This window comes from Xenia sp. Carnegie-2017, unplaced genomic scaffold (assembly GCF_021976095.1).
Source record: "Xenia sp. Carnegie-2017 unplaced genomic scaffold, XeniaSp_v1 HiC_scaffold_23, whole genome shotgun sequence".
NCBI lineage: Eukaryota > Metazoa > Cnidaria > Anthozoa > Malacalcyonacea > Xeniidae > Xenia > Xenia sp. Carnegie-2017.
The window spans coordinates 8,746,293-8,756,610 of NW_025813486.1; the positions used below are offsets into that span (position 1 = coordinate 8,746,293).

Consider the following 10,318-nt stretch of genomic DNA (forward strand, 5'->3'; position numbering starts at 1 on the left):
GAAGACGACATGAAACTAAATGATTTTAACGACCACGAGGTAGAAAAGGTCTGACGTCTGAATCTATTCTTTCCACTAAAATGTATCCCAGAAGTCAGCATTATTATTTAAAATTCAATTACCAGTGTGATTATGGAAAATACCCATATACTTCCTGATATAAGTTTTAGTATCCCCTTATATATCGTTGAAATATGCAGTAAGATTTTAGTTTATTATATTTTATACAAAAACCACTCTATATCACGGTCAAAAACGAAGTTAAGTGAAACTTCATTAATGTAAACCCAAGTCCATTGCTGTAGAAACGGATTATTGGCGACAATGGACTTTCCGTATAGGCCGTTATCATTAGCACTTAAGGGTATAAAAAATTTGATATTGGCAAACTTTCACAATTCTTGTAAAATCTGTAGTTAAGTCTTGATCTTAGCTTATATCTGCTCGTTGACGGTCTTATAACTATATCTAACTGCATTGATATTTGTGCTTCTAGTCAATTTCTGGTGCGTTGCGTGCATTCATTCTTATCAATTAATATATTATCTGAATTACACACTTTCTACGCCTAATTAAACAATTCAATGACCTTGTCAGCAGTAAAGATTGACAAAACATTAAACTGAATCTATCTCAATCTTCATCGGAGTGAGCACCTACAGTGGCACTAAGGTCAAACTCAATGCATTCTACAGCTGTTTTGCGAGTTCGTTCCCTGGTCAAAATAAAATTAGCTTGCGAATGTGAGATGAGTTTGTGAGCTTTTGCTTGCATTTTTTCCCGGCTGCTCCAGTTTTCTTCCTCAGGAAAATTTTGTAAAAGGGTTGATATTTACAGAAAGTATGGCGTTCAGGGAGAACCGTTATAAAAGGTTCTTCTGAGGTTAAAACAGCGTAGACGAGGTTAATAGGAATTCATTGTTCGTATACCGGAGTATTTAAATTTATCACTCCTTAAAAAATAGCGTTTTGGCTGCGTTCGCACTATACCGGATTTGCTCATCACGACGTCTTCATTTGCTTTAAAAGGGGTAACTGTTCGGAGTAAAAGCTTATTAAGCGGATAGATTTAGTCTATTTGATCGTGTTTCTGACGCTGAACAATTTTACTGCCTTTTAATATAAAGAATATTCAACCTCCTACGATAGCAATCCGGTATAATGTAAACGGAGCCTTAATGAAGACGTGTTAAAAAAAAACCATGGAAAAATGTCGTCGTTTTATATTCGCGTATTGGGTAATGATGGGTATTACCATTATATGCCAAGTAAGGACCAAATTCATTTCCTTATCACAATTCTGCGTCCATGTTCTCGATCATAAATCTTGTTATCAACTTGGGCTAAGTCAGATTAGCACTAGCCTCCTACCCCCTCTCGCCAGCAATTAAAGTTTTTTCAAGGGCTGCACTGAAATAGTTCTCTTTCATTTAAAAAACATTGTTTGTATGGAAGCTTTTTTCTATTGGCAAAAATCATCTATTATATTGCTGTCTCTCTCAAGCCATGAATTCCATGCTTCTTTCTTGCAACAAGAATCTTTTGCTCTTTAACAAACAAAACAAAACTTTGCTGGTTTTACTTTCCTTTCATAAATAAGAATGTATTATACATTTTATATTTTACGCATATCTCTCTATTGCTCTCAATAAGCCGATAAAATGTCGAGTTTTTAAATTGACGGGTCATAGACTATAGCGCACCAGCCTTCGACTTTATATTGTTTTGCCAAGATTGTGTAATAAGGACGTCTCTATATCAACACCTTCCACAAAGCAACATCCGAAAACCAACGGAAAACAGTTTATCTCCGGTCGGAGAAAATGTCACATGGCTAATAGAGTCACAATGCATATCGAAATCTTGAAAGCTACCTTTATCATAATCAATTACTTTCACTAGTCGATCTAAAACAAAAGAAAATTACAGACAGCAAAAATACCTAATTAAGTGATTGTAAACTAAAGCATTGGGTGTCATTAATTCTCGAGGAAATAAAAGAAGCGCTGAAAAGAAATAAAAACTTTTAATGAGAATTTCACCTAGTGCTTTTTGATTCATATTTCCGACGTAGCTACGTCGATTTGGGACGTTTTTAGACTTAAACTATGTGGGATACGTAACCCTAAATTGTGATCTTAATTTTCTTCTCAGAAAACCATCGATAATCCAGTTTTACTAATGGAAGAAAACTAGATGAGAAAAATTGACATAAGTTGGAGTAGATAAAAAACTTTAACGATTTCAAACTATTATCTTTCAAGATATAGAAAGGATTTTCAAATCATTCAGTGTTGTTTTGCAGAACGTTGTAAAAACTTCTTAATTTATACCTTTGGTTCCAACAGCAATTAAATGACCCTTAGGCGATATTTCCAAGCAAGAAGCCCATTGTGTCAACAAAATAGTTCGAAAACCTGACAATGAACACATTTCCATCAATGATGGATATTTTGTCTGCTCCAAGCACAGACCTCTTACAAATACTGACCTTTCTCTGGGACAAGCTGTAGAATTGTATCAGTTTTCTCAGACCATAACCACTGTACACAATAACATCGGGCTCTGTTGGCGAGAATCTTGCCAAACTTGGCGGTAGATGCAAATACGCAGACTTCAAAGGGAGAAAACATGCTTATTTTAAACTTATTAAAACAGTTTTCCCTAATAATTATTTATCTTTCATTATCTTGAGAAACTACAATCAAGACAAGAAACAAACTACAATTTCTCACCGCGTCGTCTTTTTTCAAAGCAATTCCTTCAGGTGTTATATTTGGAGCGGGAAAAGTTAACCAATCAACAAGCTCACAAAAATCCTTCGACCAATCGGCCTTCCATACGCTAACCCTACGTTCAGCGTTCGCAATAATCCACAATCTGGGCGAATTGAATGATGGATGATCGTTCTAAAAACAAGGTTTTGATTATTAATAAGCCCTTAATGACCGAGCGCGAGGTTTTTTCAGAAAAATAATGGAACGAAGTTTTTTTGTACAGACCGATCCCGTAGGGCGAGGTTGTACAAAAAAGACAGAGGTCTGATATTTCTCAGTAAAGACCGAGAAAGCGAGGTTATTAAATAGATTATTAGATGGCATTATTTGACCTGAAACGAAGCTTGCCTCCTCGTCCTTGCGGTTTTTACGAGTTGATTTTTACTTTTCTAGTTTTCGTCCATAAAAAGTAAACTCGTTTCATAATTGTATCGTCTAGATAGTTTTCCAAGTGTTTTACCTTCGAATTACATTCGTAAATGGTTTTTTGTTTCGTTTATTTCGCGTTTTGCTGTTTGCTTTAAGATGTTTGTTTACATTTGACAGTAAAATTACGCGTTTTGGACAGCGGTCGATTACGGGAAAATAATGGAAAGGCAAAAATGTTTCTGAGCCAATCAAAGCGCCTCATTTAGCCGGAAGTGACGCTTGCCATATAATATTCATCATCAATAACCAGTAAAATGTTAAGTTTGGTAAATATTGCGAAAGTGCTTCAAAAACATTTTGAAATAGGTTAAGATTTTTTATTCATAAAACAACATAAATAAACGTTTCCACTGATTGGTCCATAGCTGAGTTTGCATTAGTTTGCGTGAACTGATCTGAGCTCAATTAATTAATCAATCAAAGAGAATTTGCATATCAATCATGAATACGTGTTAAAGCAAAAATAAAAACATTTCTCTAAAACTTTCGCATTATTGCTATTTTAGATAAGAAATAAAAGATGTTTTTGTGTTGGCACAGGCTTATGCAAACCTTGGAGAGGCTCATGACAACTCTAAAAACAGGTGCACTAATCTGCTCTCAAGTTCTCCCAAAGAACTCTTCCGTTTGCATAAGCCCGTACAAACACAGTGAAAATCTTTTATTTCTTACTCACTTCTATTTTTTGCAGAGTTTTTACATTGTACCTTATGTGAAGCAATGTCCATATCAGTGATTGGTGCTCCCTTATGATCTTGGATTAAACGGACAGTGAGGCCAGTAGCAGGACTACTTATGGCTACCACACCATTTGTACTATCACTCATAAAAACACGACATATACAACAAATTCATTTCTAAGGTACGTCCAAATTGACAATGCTCAGTTTGACCATTAGAGTTGAACTACAATTCGACTCGATGATTTTCATTCGACCGAATGCCTTATACACGGAGAATGTACTAAACGCGTTAAATGATCTGAGAAATGACAACAACATAGTCATCCTGAAACCGGATAAAGGCAACGGAGTTGTTATTCTGAATAAAAACGACTACCCTAATAAGTGATGGAAATTCTAGCGGACACATCGAAATTCGAACTTCTAAATGATGATGCCATCAAAATTACACTGAAACGCGAGAATCAAGTAAAGACGTTGCTGAGAAAACTAAAGGCAGAAAAATGCATAAATGAAAAAACATACAACGAACTTTATCCCACTGGTACACGTATCGGCATACTATATCGACTCCTAAAATTCATAAATCCTCCATCCCTCTAAGACCAGTCTTATCTAGTATTGACCACTACTCCTACAAGCTAGCCAAATTCTTTATTCCTTTCCTTACACCAATCTCCGCCAGCTCCCATGTTATCAAGGACTCTTTCTCTTTGTCCAAGATCTTTTACAAAGTGACATTAACGCCAATAACGTTATGATGGCGAGCTTTAATGTTAAATCATTGTTCACCAACATCCCAGTTGATGAAACAATCGCCATAATAACTAATCACATCTTCTCCATAACACGTCCTTTCAAGGCCTTGACCGTTCACAATTCACTCAACTTCTCCCTCTCCGTCAAAAACTGTCATTTCTTCTTTAACGGCCAAGTTTTTCAACAGATTGATGGTGTGGCTATGGGCAGCCCCCTAGGCCCAGTATTTGCGAACATATTTATGGCCAGCCATGAGAATTCATGGCTTCACAACTGTTCCTCCACCTTCAAACCCTTCTTTACCAACGTTACGTTGATGATTGCTTTCTACTCTTCCGATCATTGGATCACATACCTCTTTTCCTTACCTATCTCAACCACCAACATCTTAACATCTCCTTTACATCTGAACTGGAAAAGACAACACGCTCCCTTTCTTGACGTAAAATAACACGCTCAAACGGCAAGTTTTCCACCTCCGTGTATCGTAAACCCACTTTCACTGGTCTCTTCACCAATTTCCATAGTTTCATTCCCATTCAATACAAACGCTCCTTGATCTCCTCTTTACTTCACACAATTTTCAACCTCTGTCCAGCTATGAACACTTTCATACCGAACTAGAAGTTGTTAGAAAATTGTTCACCTTAAACAACTTCCCTTCATACATATTTAACAATCATGTTCACCGCTTCCTCAACATTACATTTGAACCCAAAGATCTTATTCACACTGCTATTAAGAAAATCATGGACTTCTGTCTCCCTTTCACTGGCCTACACTGTCTTCAGATTCGCACTCAAATCACTCGACTCTGCAATGCTGCCTTTCCTCATATCAACGTTCGCTTTGTTTTTCGTTCTTTCAGGCGTCTCTCTTTCTTTCTTTTTAAAGATAGGGTTCCCAAGCTCCTGAGATCAGGTGTTGTATACTCATTTAAGTGTCGATGCTGCTCTGCATTGTATGTGGGCCAAACCACGCGTCACTTACACACCAGAATATCAGAACACTTGGGAATCTCTCCCTTAACAGGGAAGCCTTCCTTATGTCCACCACCTTCTGCAGTTCTTTCTCATATAAGAAATACATCTCACTCTGCCGATTTTAATGATTTCTCAATTCTCTCTTCCTCCTCCGACAATTACGACCTTATGATTTATGAAAGCCTTCTTATATCCAAACTTAAACCCTCTCTTTACACCCAAGGCAACTCGATCCCCCTTCACCTTCTTTAATACACCGCCATTCTCACTTAATTCCGTCATCTAAACTTCCTACTCCCCTCACATGTAATTTAAAACCCTGTAATATAGGCTTGTATTTAAAATCTCGTGTATATAAATTAACTCAAATAATCTGAAGATGTCTTATTTAAGTTAAAGACGAAACGTTATTAATAAATCCTTCTCTATTTTATTATTGTGATGGCTTTTTTAAAAATCTTATGTTGGGCTATTATGTTCATATTGAAAATTATCTAAAATCTACGGAATATTGAAAGTTATCTTTGTCTAATAGACTCACGTTCTAAAAGTCTTATAATGAAGCATTCCTTTTGAACTAATGTTAGAGAGAGCAAATCCCTCTTCTTCCTTAAAAGCAAGAAGTGCAGCTCAAAATGATTGATAAAGAACATTAAACATTAGTAAAGGAATATTACATTTCTGTTAATGAATTAAACTTATATACTATATCTAGTCATAAAAGAGTATCTTTCATTTGTATTTTAGTGCTTTTGTTTATCAAAAATATTTAATTTTTAATATATAAATATTTGTCACTTCATGGCAAGCGTGACTTCCGGCTAAATGGTACGATTTGATAAGCTTAGAAACTTTTTGGAGATCCATTATATTCCTGTAATAGATCACGGTCCAAAACGCAGAATTTTACACTCAAATGTGAACAAACTTTGTAATGAAAACAGCAAAACGCAAACCAAACGCAAATAAAAAACTATTTACGACTGTGAGTCGAAGAAGAAACACTTAAAAAACTGTTTAACTATCCAGACGACACAATTTGAAACGATTTATTTTTTATGGACAAAAACATGAGAAATGAAAGCCAACCGGTGAAAATAAAGAAAAGACGAGAAAAAATGCAAGCTTCGTTTCAAGTAAATAAATGCCATATAATAAATCTTTTAATAGCCTCACTTTCTCGGACTTTACTGAGAAATATCAGACCTGACACAAAAGACCTCGGTCCGATATTTCTCTGTAAAGACCTCGCATTCTGATATTAAGTGCTTAAAATATTAGTTATTAAGTGTTTACGTATTTAAGTGTTTTATAAATTACTTTTGTGTACTTTATCATTTTGAAAATTTCTACTTCATATGCCCCAGTTGGAAATTAACGTAATTTGATGAGGTAGCTAAACGTCTTTGAATAAATATTTCATTTATCTATCCAAAATTGCATAATTTTAACAAAAGAAGTCCAGTTTTAGAATACACTCACGTGTTATGAATTAGCCAACATAGATTCAAATGCACATGTTTACAAGTTATAACCAATAGAAGTCCAGGTTTTAAGCATCACTGTTGTGATAGAACGCCCAACGGGCGATAGTTATTAAATGACATTCTCAAGTACAGTAAGAATAAATATACTTCAACTCTTTTTTCAAGCAAAAAGGTATGTTGAGTTTTTCAACATTATTATAAGAGATAAGTGCTTTGATTGTGAGTAAACACAATGTCTGTAAATCGTAGACAACAGGTAACTTCCAGAAAAAAACGCGAGGATGAACACTTGTAACTGAAGCAACTTGACACAAATTACCAAAGAACGAGGTCAGACACTTAGATTTCGGACACTGTCGATCAGGATCATCAACGCAATCCAACGTATAACAAATTTGACCAGAACGCGAGCCAATAATGAACGTCTTAACAATGTAATCAATCGGACAAGCTATGGTAACAGCAATAAGTTTTCCGTCAGGAGAATAATTGATATCATTAAGCAAATCAAAGTAATTGTGATGTTTTGGGTGAACAGCTAGCCTTTTTCGATAGGCAAATTGGAAATTTTCAGAATTGTCAGAAAGATATAAAATGCGCCACACACAAAATAGCCCGTAACGATCACATATTGCAAATTCCCCACGGCCAAATGCAGGATTGTAGCAGCAATTTCTAACTGCTGAATAATAATCGTAAACACGAACACGTTGTAGTAGTTTTAAACTGTCAGCGTCAAAATAGAACAGTTCACCATCAGTGCTTCCTGCCAAAAGACGGCTGGCATCAGGAGATAGAGCCAAACAACTAAAGCCATCAGCACGATACTCCGCCCGCAAATGTAAAAAATCTTCAACATCACTTTCATTCCCACTTTCACGTCTTTCTTTTAACACTTGCTCGTCACGCTCATTAAACTCAAGATGCGTATTAAGTATAGGACAACCTAACTGAATGCAATCAACTCCACTATATTCAACATTAAGATCAATCAATTGGTCGAGTCCGTCTTTTATAGAATCTTCTACGTTCCACAAACCGTCCGGTAGTTTATACACACGACACCAAAAGCGGTACAAGTAATGGGGAAATTCAGGATCCAAACAAATAGTTACTGCAATTCTCCTTCCATCTGGGAAGAATATAAGTTGAGAAATGCGAGCATCAACACAGTTTATGCAATATAGCGGTTTAGGTAACTTGCCGACCTCATTATCTGGGATGGCAAAAATAATCAAAACAAAATTGATAATATTATATCTGTGACGATGATTGATGCTGCACTTGCAGCTATTAAAGAACCGTCCCAAGAGACGGCCCATTTTGTATCAGAGTTAAAACTTAACACTTTTTTTTTCGAGCTCTTTTCAAATTTTATATCCATGAATTTCTTGACATCAGATTTGAAATCTTCACTTATAAGTCCTAGTGTATCGCTCTTGTAGCTGTACAAGAAACTTTTCATTGATGGTAAATAACACAAACAACGTATCGCCATATTTGTTTCAATGTTGACAACTTGCGATGGTGGAATACCGTCTAGTTTCTAAATAAAAAGGAATGTTTTAATCGTAATGTGAAAAGCTCACCAGAAGATCAATACTTGAAATATTTTATTATTTATACCTCGCTCATACATATCTCATATTCAGGAAAGCTGGGAGATGACGAACGTTCAGATTCATCATCAGATGAATTGGAAGACATCGCGCAACTCTTTTTCAAAACCTAAAAAAATCGATTCTATTTCAAAATCGCTACCATTCTCCTCTCGAAAGCATGATTTTGCGAAAGAGTTTGGACACAGGAAGTAAAATTGCCTTGTGTCCGCCATTTTGTTTTAAAATAAGCAAATATCTGGCAAATATAGAGAATTGAATGGTGAAAAGACAAATTTTCCGTTTTGTTTTCTTATTCATGAATAGACAGCGATATGGTTTACTTTAAAATCGGAAAATCATCAAGCTACGTTCTTAGATACCTGGCGCTCGACGTTTTACCCTCAACTATTTAACTGAAGCTAATTTTCCAGAGTTTTGGAGATAAAACAAGTCAATAAGCGGAAACTTTTAGTGCAAAATATTCCCCCGTTCAACGTTACGCAAGTCACCCATTCCACATTAAAATAAAAGCATTTGAAATGGTGAATAGTTTAAAATCCAATTGGTAAAATATTCTCTAGAAATTTGTCAACGAACAAGCGTCATTTTAAGTTATCTCGAAAATAAAATAGGCTGTTGTGTTGTATTGATTGTTTTAGCTTTGCTATACTTCCCTTTAACACGATGAAAACAGCTAAAATTCACACTTACCAGAATAAATATTGTCAGAGCACGTTTCAATGAAGACGACATGAAACTAAATGAATTTAACGACCACGAGGTAGAAAAGGTCTGACGTCTGAATCTATTCTTTCCACTAACATGTATCCCAGAAGTCAGCATTAATATTTAAAATTCAATTACCAGTGTGATTATGGAAAATACCCATATACTTCATGATATAAGTTTTAGTATTCCCTTATATATCCTTGAAATATGCAGTAAGATTTTAGTTTATTATATTTTATACAAAACCACTCTATATCACGGTCAAAACGAAGTTAAGTGAAACTTCATTAATGTAAACCCAAGTCCATTGCTGTAGAAACGGATTATTGGGGACAATGGACGTTCCGTATAGGCCGATGTCATTAGCACTTAAGGGTATAAAAATTTGATATTGGCAAACTTTGACAATTCTTGTAAAATCTGTAGTTAAGTCTTGATCTTAGCTTATATCTGCTCGTTGACGGTCTTATAACTATATCTAACAGCATTGATATTTGTGCTTCTAGTCAATTTCTGGTCCATTCATGTTCTGCGCCTTGCGTGCATTCATTCTTATCAATTAATATATTATCTGAATTACACACCTCACCCCATTCACTTTCTACGCCTAATTAAACAATTCAATGACCTTGTCAGCAGTAAAGATTGACAAAACAAAAAACTGAATCTATCTCAACTTCATCTACAGTGGCACTAAGGTCAAACTCGATGCATTCTACAGCTGTTTTGCGAGTTCGTTCGTTGGTCAAAATAAAATTAGCTTGCGAATGTGAGATGAGTTTGTGAGCTTTTGCTTGCATTTTTTTTTTCGGCTGCTCCAGTTTTCTTCCTCTGGGAAATTTTGTAAAAGGGTTTATATTTACAGAAAGTA

General features: G+C 35.5%; 1 long non-coding RNA gene across 1 annotated transcript; it reads right to left on the bottom strand.

Moving 5' to 3' along the window:
• Positions 1-8,637: 8,637 nt before the first annotated feature.
• Positions 8,638-9,481, bottom strand: LOC124449584. The gene is made up of 3 exons (XR_006949453.1): positions 9,430-9,481; positions 8,744-8,845; positions 8,638-8,663 (listed from the first exon to the last, which is right to left on the bottom strand). It is a non-coding gene; the product is annotated as an uncharacterized LOC124449584 (long non-coding RNA).
• Positions 9,482-10,318: the final 837 nt, after the last annotated feature.